Source organism: Pimephales promelas, chromosome 24 (genome assembly GCF_988280905.1).
Source record: "Pimephales promelas chromosome 24, fPimPro1.hap1.1, whole genome shotgun sequence".
NCBI lineage: Eukaryota > Metazoa > Chordata > Actinopteri > Cypriniformes > Leuciscidae > Pimephales > Pimephales promelas.
In genome coordinates, this window is record NC_142792.1 from 915,076 (window position 1) to 925,160 (window position 10,085).

At 35.9% G+C, this 10,085-nt stretch overlaps 1 long non-coding RNA gene across 1 annotated transcript; it reads left to right on the forward strand.

Annotated features, from left to right (window-relative positions):
• Window positions 1–8,736: 8,736 nt before the first annotated feature.
• Window positions 8,737–9,818, forward strand: LOC120471049 (uncharacterized). The gene is made up of 2 exons (XR_005620735.2): window positions 8,737–8,867; window positions 9,702–9,818. It is a non-coding gene; the product is annotated as an uncharacterized LOC120471049 (long non-coding RNA).
• Window positions 9,819–10,085: the final 267 nt, after the last annotated feature.

Consider the following 10,085-nt stretch of genomic DNA (forward strand, 5'->3'; position numbering starts at 1 on the left):
TTGTGATGTAACCACAGATCGTCTAATCACCACCACAACAAACACACTCTATGATATATTAATTATAATTTATTTATTTTAAAATAACCCAAACACACCTATATACTTGTGGATGATGCATTTAACACTTACTCTTAAAGGGGACTTTATGGCTTTCTATGGGATATAACATCCCAGTTTGCCCCTCCCTCTTCACACTGGTTAGCCCCGCCCCTTCACCCCTCTCCACCCCACCCCCGACGCCTCTCCGCTCCTCTGTGTGTCCTGTTGTGTCTCGGTAAGCGTGGTAATGTATTCTAGCTCAGGTCTGTCTCATGTGAAGATTAATAACTAATTACTACAGGTCACTCAAGCAGATGGGCCTTCAGAGACTGGGAGTGTGTGTGTGTTTGAGTGAGTGAGTAAGAGAGAGAGAGAGTGTGTGTGTGTGTGTGTGTGTGTCGGTGTCTCAGTGAATTCATGTGTCCTGTCTGAGATGTTGCACCATGTACAGGATTCTGTATCGAACGCTGCTGTGTCGTGATCAACAGATGGCACACACACACACACTCAGAGAATCACTCACTCAGACTCTCTCTTTCACTCTCTCACACACACACACACCTGGTAATCAAACTGTTCAATAGTTAATTGAGGCATTCCATGAGCGCGGGGCAGAACCAGCATCTGATGAACATTAACCTGCGTCTGTGAACACTGAAATTATACTTTATTTTATAAGTGTGTGTGTGTGTGTGTGTGTGTTACTGCCTCCCAGACTGTTTGATTTATGAGCTTTCAGAGAAGCTTCGACCTCCAGCTGCATTTCAGATGGTGAAGAACTGAACACACACACACACACACACACACCAATAACTTTTATTCAGCGGTATCTGCTCTTTAATAATGTTCTTAAATATTTAGCACAAAAATATTATTTACACATCAATCAAATGTTTTTTAAACATTTTATCCGGAATTTAAATATTTTTTTTAGTTTTAGGCTACCTGTTTCAGATCGTTCCCAGTGTTTGAAGAACCAAGAACAAACATTTTTGAAACATTTTAAAAGCAGTAAAACGTTCTTAAACCCGTTTTATTAATCTAACTAATTAAGTTAATTTATTAAGTTATTAACTTAATTATTAAGTTAACGTTAGTGTACTAGTACGCGAAGAGGGTTTTCATGAAGTGTCATCAATCCGGAAGTAGGCCATCTTGGAGGCACTGGACATGAACAATGCCATTGAACTGAACAGACTCACAAATTTGGCGGATTGAAACGGATTTCATGTGCTTCTTAGACTGACAATCTAAACGTAGCGGGATAAGAAATAGAAGGAAGAATTGCAGTAACGTTACGGGCTAGAGAAGCTAGCTCGTTCGGACCTTTACCACATATTACCTTTAGTTTGTCAAAATTTGGCGCTGCAATTGCAGTATGACTGCAAAACGATTGCGTCATACCCACGCGACTCTCTGTCGCACAGAAGAGAGATTACCGTATGGACATGAGAAGAAGCTCGCGGGCAATCGGGGAAACGTGGAGGCAAAATGACAAAATAATTAATCAGAATACCTAGCAAAAGTGTCTCCTGCTCCTCGCTCATGGACAGCTCCTATTCACACTCTCCACCTCTGCATGTTTTGGGAAGGGAATTATTCAGATTTCTCATGCCACAGCACTAGGAGACAGACGGGTTACTCACGTCACATCTACGTCGTCAAGCTCTGTTTGAGTCTGCGCGTCAGGGACAGAAGTGCTAAAAAAAAAATCGCCAAAAACGGGCTTCAATCGTCTCAATAAATGGAGTTACAATGAGATCACTCTGTCCATTTCTTATACTGTCTATGGTGAAAACCCTCTATTACAATGCACTTTTAAACTTGTGTTGAGGACAACACATTTTGTGTTACTTTTAACGAAACAATGTGTTATTCTTGATAATTTTACACACAAATGTGTTATTATTACACAATTTGTGTCAATGACGTAACGTTAGTTAATCAAATTTTTAACTTTACCTTGATAAATCATGTTAATCTTAATATTATACATTTAACTAAACATCAATAAATTCTGTTGTTTAATAAAGAGAGGCGAAAGTGGGGACGTAACCACTAAGTTAACGGTAACGTTAGTTTGTGAAACTCGTTAACCATACCCAGACAGCAAACTGACATTGAATCAACGTGGAAACGACGTCTCTCATGACATTGAAACAACGTTGATTTGCTCATCGAATTAACGTTGAACCAACGTCAGACGCGGCATTCTTCAAAGCTAAATGAAATCGAAAATTGGTTTGCTTTCATAACGTTGAAACAACGCGTTGATTTCAAGTTGATTTTCCGTTAGTTTTGAAAGAATGACGCGTCTGACGTTGGTTCAACGTTAATTCGATGAGCAAAACAATGTCAGATCAACGTTGTTTCGATGTCATATTTCCACGTTGATTCAATGTCAGTCTGCTATCTGGGTAGACATATACACTAGACCTCACCTTGGGGTTCTAAGCATACGTCAAAACCGCCGCCATCTTGGAACAGGGGTCTTGTCATAGGAAGTAGCTAGGTAACGCTGCTATCTCTGCCTTTACTTCGAATTCATTGATGGTGGCAGACTTTTGTGCAGCGTATGATGTTCACGGATGAAATCTGAACTAGGAAGAATGTTTAAAAAAAAAATTCTTTCTGGAATCAATGATAAATACATGTCTGACCGTTGGAACGAACCAAAAAAACAAGAAAAATCGCATTCATGATAATTTATGGTGATTTTATTTGCGTTAGACCTGTGTCTACTACATTGACGCTCATGCATTAAAGTGGAGGAGCTCCCCTGTTTCAAGATGGCGGCTCTATTGACGCATTCGTTCCAATGAACTGCCGTAGCCAAGGTGACGTCTAGTCTAGTGTATATATCTATGCTCGTTAACGAGCTGCAGCATTTTATCAGACATCATGCCATTTGCAACTAAAAAAACAAAGAAAAAACAATCGTTAAAAATGAGTTCTCTCTAGAAAGTGAGGGACAAACCTACCAAAGTTTATGAGGAAAAATAAAAATCATTTGTGAAGCACTATTAACTTAGATGCCGTTGCGGCCTTGTTCAAGTTCAAGCCTCTCGCGTCATCGGAAAGTAACGGTAAACAGTTAGAGGTCGCCAACTAAATACACATTTTACCGTCGAAAAACATAACAACTATGATACAAAACATTTGACAATTTATAATAAAAAATCAATAGAATTACCTGACGCGTGCATCCGAACTTGTTTCTTGCAGAGCCATCAGCCATGTACAGTGTGACGTTGCAGCAATGTGATTGGATGATAGTTAACACATGTTGGACACACTGTGTTGTTTCTCTCTCTCTCTGTTTATTTTTCTTTTTACACATGATCAACTTAAAATCGCACAAAATGTGTTATTAATTAACACATCCTTATGAGAGTGTGTGTTTGGTCAGTCATGGTTCAGTTAGAAAACATCAAATACAATTAACCCTATAAGTTAATTAAGTATAATAACAAACAGACGTATCGGCTTTCAAAAAGGAAATATTACACAGGCATTAAATATGAATAAATCATTCCTCAGCCAGTTGTGTTTATCATTTTGAGCAACAGTTCATGATTCAGTTCATTAAAAAATACATATTCAGCTAAATCTGACAAAGCCTGACTTTAGACACACTCTCAATGCTTAAAGATTCATAAACTAGACTAAATAATGTTTTCATATTTTCGCCAGGTTATTCTAAAAACAGCAGAAGTATGACGTATCATTTATGACATCCGACTGTATTTGCATATCTTCAAGCGTCCACAACATTCATGTTTTCAGTATAGCACAATTATTAGTTATTATCAAAATCATCATATAGATACATTTGCTGATAGTGTAATGCGTTATATATATATACATACATGGTTTGATAAAAGTGAAAGAAGCAAAGCTGAAGAGTGACATCATCCATCATATCATCATCATCATCATAACTCGAGACTTTAAACACTCGTCAGGAATAAAGCGTGTGTGATACAGCCTGGACTGCAGTCACGGCTGTAGGAATAAGTTGCAGCAGTGTAATTCACACAATTCACCACAGGAGGGCGACTGGCTAAGTTGCCTTGTTATAAAGTTTTAGTGCTTAACTTTTTGTGTTCAAAATGTTCAAAGGTTATATAGTGAGCGAGTACATGAATCAGTTGTCCAAATCGTGCTTTGTCTTATCCTGAATCACTGTGGTACACCTATAATAAGTGTTTATATTCGGACTATTTTATACTGGTTCTGGTCTTACCGCTGCGGAGGAGCACAGGACCTGCGTGACTCGTCATACATGTTTGGTTCAATATTAAATTATACTCTAACTCAGGGACGTGCACAGGAATTTTGAGGGGCAGTTGCTCTGACCTGAAAAAAGGGCACCCCCCCCCCTCCTCCCCCCTCACGGGCTATATGAAGGAATATATTCAGTTGAATTTGTCCCCTTCCAAATTGCCTCATCTGGCCGTGTTTATGTCCAAACGCAATGCCTCATCTTATGGTCTTATAATTATTTATAAAGATTGCAAAATGTCAGAGATGAGACAAATGAGCAAAAGAGTTCTTCATATTGTTGTTTATTGTTTTTTAAATTATTTATTTATTTATTTATTTGAAAAGAAATAACCTGGATTGAATGGAAAAAACTCGAAAAAATAAAAAACGCTTAGATTTCGGGAAAAAATACAATTCTTTTTTTTTGCCAATCCTGACCTCCCCCTGGGGCCCTAAGCAAAATTCTGCTAAGGGGCCCTCTACCTGATCTGTGATGCCGTGAGCCATGTAAACCATTTGCCATTGCCACTCAATACCACCCAATACAATCCTCCCTCCTTTAAACAAAACAGTCAAAGAATAAGTACAACAATATAGAACAGAATGAGGTTCAAACAAACAATATTTACTGAATAAAGCATTTTTATAGAATGTTAAGATTACATTAACATTCACATAGCTAAGTGAATATTAACGTAAACATAAACAAGAAGAAAATAATAAAGTACAACCCTGAACTTTGGCTTTTGGGAGTGACTTTGGTTCTCTCTACAGCCAGGGTATTTTCGGAATCAGTAGCCTATGATTTTTATTTAATTTTTTTTTTATGCATGTTAAAGCAAATCTTGATTTATGGTTATTTACTGAGGGATTTGCATTCATATTGACCAGAATGTCCATCTAATCATCATTTTAAATTCAATACAGCCTATAAATCAATCAATCAATGTCAAATTGCCAATACATTGGTTTATATCTTGCATAGTGCAGTTGTTTAGAGTTTTTAACTACACTGAGACTAGATAATCAGTGTCTTTATAATGTGTACTTTGATTGGAAGTGCCATCATTCACGTATTGTACAGTATTTCTCTGGTCTCCACATTTCTGCTTGAAAAATGCGAGCTTCATTTCGTGCACGCGCATATGAACGCAACACACGCGACGCGGTTATGTTTTCCGAGCTGCAGTAAACAAACACTGTTGTTGCACTTTGTCGTTTATCAAAAACAAAACGTAATAAATAATGGTATTTTACTCTCACTTTTGTCAGGCAAAAAGTGATGCAAGAGATGCACTGCCTGCCCAGACAAACCATCAAACTTTGCTGACACTAGAGAGGAGAGAACACAAGTTTACCTGAATGCTGTTCCCGCAATTCACTCTCATGTTTTTCTTCTTCCTCTTTTCGTGACGAGAAGGATAGTTTCGCTTCATTTTGTCATGGACTTCGTACACATTAATTAGCGCACGACACGAGATTGAGGCGCGGCCCGAGTATTTGCGGTGCCTTATTACGCACCGGTCGCGTGCAGTCTATGGTCTCGTGGAAACAGTTTGACTTTCAATTTTTTTTTTTTTGGGAAGTGAATGAGGCTTTGCGATTTTTATATTATTTTTTGTCTAGGCCTACGTGAAATTCTACATCCATTGTACGATTTTTTTTTTTTTTTCCTCAGAAGGGCAACCTGAGTCGAGAAGGGCATATGGGCAGTTGTCCGGGCAACCTGAGCAACCCCCCTGTGCACGTCCCTGCTCTAACTTAACGTTACCTTTGGCTCGTGGAGAGAATAATATTCATTTGAACTTTTTTCATTTCACTTGAACACACACCAGAATTCTTGCAGAGTCGATTTATCTATTTCGCTGACTCAAATCTTTAAATGTTTATGGGTAAAATGACAGCAGTGTAATTCACACAGTTCACCACAGGAGGGCGTCCAGATAAAAACAAATGTTCGTCTTAACCGTATTCTGGACAAAGGTGGGCAAAATAGTTTTGATTTATTTTTAAAAAAAATACTTCCCTAGATCTGAGCGGTACAAGATTTGGCTACTTTCCCTAAGTTTGCCTCCTGAACACACACTTTTTTTTTTGACTCAATTCTATAATGTTAAGTGGGTGAAAAAGAAACTCCTTAATCTTGTATTTAGGTCAAAAATGGGCACCCATAGAAATGAATGGGAAAAACTGTAATTTTAGAGCATTCTAAAATAAGACAAAATAAGACACCAGGTGACAGCAAAGTCACTTCATCTTTAGGTTTTACATTTGCCAACAAATACGTTGTGGATTAAAGTCCATATTATGTTACATTCAACACAAAATAACTTAAAATAACATTAAAATGTTCTCGCTGCATGTTTTATTCTGTTGCGCTTTTATTTTTCTGTTATTAAAACGTCTGAATCAACGAGGCTTTAAAAGAATAATTCTTAATCAAACTAGTTTTCCTCTAGACTAGAGTTACTGCTGTAGAAAAAAAGTTTCAGTGGTGTAATTAACACATTTTACCACAGGAGGGCGTTTCAATTCAAATATAAAAGTATGTACAATTATTAGGCCTACTACTAAATATACAAATAAAAGGGATTAGGGCCTATGTGTTTCATGTGGTAACGAACAATTTATTTAATATGAAATCAATGTAAAATAATGTAATGCAAAGTTTTCCTTTGACTTGAATTAACTAGAAGTAGGTAGAAATTTTTAGGTAGAAATAATTAACAGGAGTGTAATTCACATGAATTCACCACAGCTCGATCAAGACATTGGACTTTTTAAAATTAGATTATGTATTTGTTTATTTTAACAAATCGGGAGGCAGTACGTACAATACACACAGAATGATACAATCAATTTTTCATAATTATCCCTTAGTTTATGCATCCAACAATATATTTCATTTTAAAACTACATGTTTGCCAGATGTTTTAAACTATTTATCAAATGATTTTAATCAATAAAAATAATTTAATAAAAGGTTTTAACAGAAATGAAATAATTAACAGCGGTGTAATGCACATAATTTAGACGCGAGTCTTTAAATTGATATTACAGAAGAATATATTTCCACTAAACAAAAGCGAACTTTTATAGATTTTTTACTATGTCGCGTTAAATTAATAATTTATTAAATAATGTGAAATTAACGCAAAGTAAGTGCAGAGTGCAGAGTTTAGCTCTGGTGCTCTGAATACGGTGCAGCAGTGTAATTCACACGTGAGGGCGATTAAACTCCATTTTAAAAAGAATATCGCAGATGTAAAATATATTTATAGAAAATAAGAATGGTAATTTCCAGATGTTTTACTGCGTCACATGACAACCAACAATTTATTAAATATTACAAAATATTGTAACTCAAAGTTTTCCTCTGACTGCAGTCACGGCTGTAGGAATAAGTTGCAGCAGTGTAATTCACACAATTCACCACAGGAGGGCGACTGGCTAAGTTGTTTTGTTTTAAAGTTTTAGTGCTTATCTTTTTGTGTTCAAAATGTTCAAAGGTTATATAGTGAGCGAGTACATGCATCAGTTGTCCAAATCGTGCTTTGTCTTATCCTGAATCACTGTGGTACACCTATAATAAGTGTTTATATTCGGACTATTTTATACTGGTTCTGGTCTTACCGCTGCGGAGGAGCACAGGACCTGCGTGACTCGTCATACATGTTTGTTTCAATATTAAATTATACTCTAACGTTACCTTTGGCTCGTGGAGAGAATAATATTCATTTGAACTTTTTTCATTTCACTTGAACACACACCAGAATTCTTGCACTCTCGATTTATCTATTTCGCTGACTCAAATCTTTAAATGTTTATGGGTAAAATGACAGCAGTGTAATTCACACAGTTCACCACAGGAGGGCGTCCAGATAAAAACAAATGTTCGTCTTAACCCTAAAACCGTATTCTGGACAAATGTGGGCAAAATAGTTTTGATTTATTTTTAAATATACTTCCCTTGATCTGAGCGGTACAAGACTTGGCTACTTTTCCTAAGTTTTCCTCCTGAACACACATTTTTCTACTTTGGCTCGTGGAGAGATTAATATTCATTTGAACTTTTTTTCCATTTCATTTGAACACACACCAGAATTCAGCTTCATAATATTAAACTCTAGAGGAAAACTAGTTTGATTAAGAATTATTCTTTTAAAGCCTCGTTGATTCAGACGTTTTAATAACAGAAAAAATATAAGCGCAACAGAATAAAACATGCAGCGAGAACATTTTAATGTTATTTTAAGTTATTTTGTGTTGAATGTAACAAAATATGGACTTTAATCCACGATGTATTTGTTGGCAAATCTTCCATGTACAAAAAATACCTTTATTTAGGAGAACAGCTAAAATTCACTTCCGGTGTTGTCACTGTCTTCACTACCCCGTGCTTATTTACTTTCTCTGCAGTGATTAAATATGACTGTAAGCGGAATTTACAAAGCGTCAAACCTTCTGAAGTCCAGCGGGGAGTTTTGGAGGATCTGGATGAGGAAGATGAGCGCCGATTCTTCCTCTCTGACCGTCAGAAAACAGCAGGATGGAATCAGGTGCGAACTTCTAGCGTGACCTCTGACCCGCATCGCTCGATATTATTTGTCTTATTTAGGCTAAAAAAAAGTTGTCACGTTTATAATACTCACTTTTTGTGTATTCAAACAATTGAACAAAAATAAACCCATTGTAATACACTGAGGAAAAAGTGAATTAATTGCTAACGACAGAAAAATATAATGTAATATTCCTAATAAATGAAGAAAACGAAAATATATTACATCAATTAAAGTATACAAATCAAAGGCAATGCAAATGTAAGTCGTTCTACATGCTTTCTTATTTACTGAAGATGAAATGGTGTCCAAATTCTTTTGAAATTCATTAAAAAAGGGGTTGGTGAAGCAGATTCATAGTGTCCTAAAATAAGAATTATGGTTACATTTGGTAGATATTATCATAAATGTACCGATAGTCCACAGTTCAGTATAACGACAGGCCCAAAATATGAATGGACTTAAACTTGCTCACTTCATTCCATAGTTTTAGAACTATAATAATTACTGATGATAATAATATAAAAAATAACCTAACCCTGATAATAATTCTAATATTATCAAACCATATTATAACATCATTATTATTAAAACTAATAAACAGGAAGACTGAAATATTATGGTTGTAGTATAAAAAATAACATTTGATAATACTATTGTTAAAACCATACAATGAAAATAATAATTAATATAATATTATTTTAACCAATTATAAAAAATAATTTACAATTTGACTGTAAATTGATTATTGTTTTTTTAAACACAAATTACTAATATTTAGAGTAATGAATGAAAGCAAGTATGATGCTTGACCCCTGTCTCCGTCTCCTCCAGGTGGTTATGGAGATGTTGCTTCACAGGCTCACAAACTCACAAACTTTTTGATTGAATGTTTATTCGCACACAAGCTCTTGCTTCTTCAAATGTAATGTCTTAATAAAGGGAATAGTTCATTTTTTGGGTGAATTATCCCTATTTTTAAAGGGGTGGTACAATACCCTTTTCATAAGATGTAAAAGCAGTTTCCATTTGCATTCTTCACACACACATAAGTGTGTATGTGAAGTTTGAGCTCAAATACCCCACACATATTTTATATATCATGTTAAAATTGTCACATTATGAGGGTGAGCAAAAATGTGTGTGTGTGTCCCTTTAAATGCAAATGAGTTGCTGCACTGGCGTGTGTTTGCTGCTTTAATCTCCTCACACAGACAC